General features: G+C 34.9%; 1 long non-coding RNA gene across 1 annotated transcript; it reads right to left on the reverse strand.

Annotated features, from left to right (window-relative positions):
- Positions 1 to 805: 805 nt before the first annotated feature.
- Positions 806 to 3,804, reverse strand: LOC139510508 (uncharacterized). The gene is made up of 3 exons (XR_011661895.1): positions 3,724 to 3,804; positions 2,724 to 2,762; positions 806 to 992 (listed from the first exon to the last, which is right to left on the reverse strand). It is a non-coding gene; the product is annotated as an uncharacterized lncRNA (long non-coding RNA).
- Positions 3,805 to 4,110: the final 306 nt, after the last annotated feature.

Here is a 4,110-nt window from a genome sequence, read left to right on the forward strand (position 1 = left end):
CTTCATTTATTTAGCAGGTTAACACTCTGCAGTCTGGTACACAACCACAATATACTGGACATTGCTTTCCGTTTATGGTGTACCGCACAACATGTGTATTTATCCTGCAATTGGGTGTCCTACTATACAGATACAGCCCTACAGATATCGCTATGCTGTATCTGTATACTATACAGATATAGCTTTAAAGCTCCGCCCACTGCAGGACTGAGTATTGTTTGAACCTATGTGACCTCATAATGTGTATTCTAGTTGCATTCCAATGACGATGACAATTGTCGATTTCAGAACTTGAATGTGTATGATTGTGTTACAAGATCAACCATGTCAATTTCAGCATGCATGTTTAGTGAATGTCAAGTCTGAAGCGTAGGACAACTCGTACACTTCTGTTTCAAATGAAACAATGTTTTGTTGTTTGTTTTTACTGTTGAAATTAGTTGTTATGTTAAAATAGATAATTATTCACCTTGAGCGATGAATTATTGTTGACCATTCGAGATTCTTTTTTGCGAACCCGTCTTTAGCGTAATGTGTGATTTTGATATTACTACGCGGGCCTCAAGGGATTACACATCGCAAATAAATGCTAAATATGTCAGTTTTTGTGTCTTTCAAAACACAAACAATATACAGAATTAATTGCAGGATAAAGACAATAACTGTTTAGTGTCTTTAAATATCAGCTGTATTTGTACTCGGCTCGAAACAGGTGTAGTAGCTCGCTAAAAGCTCGCATACACCTTGTTTCCTAACCTCGTACAAATACAGCTGATATTTAAAGACACTAAACAGTTATTGTCTATGTATACAGTATGGATTGGTTGGGCTGGTTTCTGGACATTCTGTTAGTACCTCACTTTCAGGTTTACAACACCAATGTTTACAGCCCCATTCACATCTAACGTTTTTAATGGTTTTGTAGAATTTGCGGGTGGTACAGTCGTTTGAAGGAGCGGGAGGACATGTTGGTGCTCCAGCCTGAATGCACACTAAATTGAAATAAAAAAAATATATATTTAAAAGTCATATTTACAACTTGTGTTTCATCGCGCTACATGTTTGCGCCTGTCCAAAGTCAGGAGCTTCTGACCTTTGTTAGCCTTGTCTTATTTTATATGGTCATTTTTATAAATTACCTTTTGACAACACTTTAAATGTTTCGAAAAACTTAGGATTGTCTTATCCCAGGGAAAGATTACCTAAGCCGTATTTGGAATTTCGGGTCCTCAATGCTCTTAAACTTTGTACCTGTTTGGCTTTATAACTTTTTTGATCTGAGTGTCACTGGCGTGTCTTATGTAGACGAAACGTATTAAATTTTAATACTATAACTATTTTAATTTTCGTCCATTTATGTACAAGAGTTTATTATGACGTCATTATCACTGAATTAGTACACATTTGTTGGGGGCCAGATGAAGCACTGCGAGATTTTCTCGCTGTGTTAATGACCCATTTTCATTCTCGATTTTATCATTGTTTCATATTGCTGCCGTTACTAGTAGTGCATATAAATCGTATAAGAGTGAAAATTAATAATGGAAGACAAAACATATTTTCAGTAGCAAGACTTTAAAAATCTGATTGAGGTTTTGTTTCTGCATAATTCAAGAATGTATAAAAAAGGAAAGCTATAATTTTTGATCTTGCCGTTTCTATACTCCACAAACAAGGATGCGATGATACAAAATAATTTTACTACTCTCACCTACACCTTTTAATAAAAGACACCTATATCGTTTCAATTTCCCTAAGGTTGACTGGAAAAAGAAACATTCACTTTAGATTATTTTCCGACCGCACTAACAACCCTTGCCAAGGTGGGGCATTCGTTTGGCCGTGCGGGATGTACAAGTACGCCGTCACGTCTGGTCAAAAAGGGGGGGGGCGTAAAATCCCGTGCGTCGTGCGTAGAGATATTGACACACTTAAGAACCAAACAATTCTGTGTGGTATCCTTAGGTTAGCGTGTTTACGGCAATTGTTTGGTCGAAAACCATTATACCATAATTTAGCCCTATTATCCCCCGACGTTCATCCCAAACCTATGACTTATATTTTGGATTTATCGTTCAATTGGTCTCGTCCTGATCATGCATGTAATATTTGTAACTGGACGTTTGATAATAAAAAATCATTCAATCAGGCGTTTTAAAGTCCAATGCCTCAACAAGTTTGAGAGAATAATTGGTTATAACGAAGATAATACATGAAAAGCGACAGAAATCGTGTTTGAGGCCTCAAGACAAATGTGAATTGGAAAAGTGGAGAGAATAATTGGTTATAACGAAGATAATACATGAAAAGCGACAGATGTGAATTGGAAAAGTGGTATCTGGTTGAAAATAACATAGTTTTAAACGTTCTTCATTTTACAGCACCAGGTAGACATATGGACAACTTGTCGATTAATATATAGCAATGCTAGAGCCCAAAACTTTTTAAAATCTGAAATTTTGAAGAGCTGAGAAAAAATAAAGTATAGCCAAATCGGTACAATTTTCATTGCTTTGCACGAAAGAGATATGCATGTATCAAAGAACATCAGTTTATGAATGAAATATAAAGTCCACGACTCATTGACCGAGGGATGATGATTTCACCTCTACGTATACACAGTGAACTGAATATTAGTTTAGATTTTCGTAGAGAGTACGTTCGTGGGCTCTACCCTGTCTCAACTAAGATACATTTTAGGTTAATTCGTGGTCTAACCTTACCATCAGGTACGTCACTTTGAAGGTTGCTATCTCCAGACACTGTAATTCAAGATTAAGAAAAGAATGTTTCATTGAAAAAATATAAAAAATTAAACGAAATAGATAAATTAAAACAGTCATATCCTCAATCCTGAAACAAATCAGGACACTAACAAATAAGGATACTTTAAAAAAAAAAAGTCAATTAGACTTAGGGCAGGGATATAATTTGAATCTCTTATATATATCAATTATATGGATTTGAATAAACACAAGGAGTACACTGAAATAACATCATTTCACATTGCAATATCTAAATCTTTCACAGTTCTTTTTAATTATCGATTACTTTTTATATATAATGAAGTAACTAGGAAACAGGATGTTGAAAAGCGATGCTTCTCTAAATGCATCGAACAAAGTTCTCGAATTTGGTTTCTAGTGACTTTGTTGTTTAATATTTTACTGTTTTTGTTTGAAAGACCATTGTAGAAGGAGAATGGGGGTTTTCTTATTCTCATAATGTAGGTCACATGCACTTTGAAGTTATTTCACGTCTTTTTCATAACTTGAGCTCGAGGATAATGCTAAACCTGCATGAAATATTTGCACATGGACTTTAAACAACCAACAGTCAATTAATCATAATTTAAGGTTGAAAAACGTGGCTATATTTGAACACGCATTGACATATATGACAATGTGAGCGGGACATTGCGTTAAATGAATACATATTAACCTTCTTTGAACATGAAATGTTTGCCACTGGGTGTTAAGCAACCAGCATTCAATGAATCAATCATATATCGAATCAAGTTCAAAATGTGATATTTTTAATAAATACATGGATACAATACGGAAAAAAACCAATATGACAAATTAAAAGGACTGCAAATTTGTATCTGCTAATGTGTCATGTGCTATGTTGTCTCACTGAGCAGTAGTGTGAACGTTCTGTACATTAGTCGATATTTTTGCAAGAATTTGGCATTATGGAGACAATTAAGTAATTTACATTTACCTAAAACAAAAGGAGTCACAAGAAGGATTAATGTCAGGTGCATCATCAGTATGCTAGAGTGAAAACGTTCGAGGAATCTGTAATAAACATATTGCATTATATTCTTATCAATAATTGATTTCCATTTGTTTAAATTACTTTAAATCAAATACTAATTACCCAGTGGGAAACACGTTTCTTCAATGACGAATATGCATCCGTACTTGTTTACGATTTACTACAAATTGACCTGAATTGTCAGTACTGTAGATAAAGCATTCAGTTTTATAAATGAGGGGGTATAGGATCTTTATCGAGACTCCTGGATCGGGTGTTTACAAGCTCGGGATTTCGGGATTAACCCCTTCGGGATCCGGGAATTCTTTTTTTTATCAAATTTCGGGATCT

The sequence above is a fragment of the Mytilus edulis genome, chromosome 2 (assembly GCF_963676685.1).
Source record: "Mytilus edulis chromosome 2, xbMytEdul2.2, whole genome shotgun sequence".
NCBI classification, from domain to species: Eukaryota; Metazoa; Mollusca; class Bivalvia; order Mytilida; family Mytilidae; genus Mytilus; species Mytilus edulis.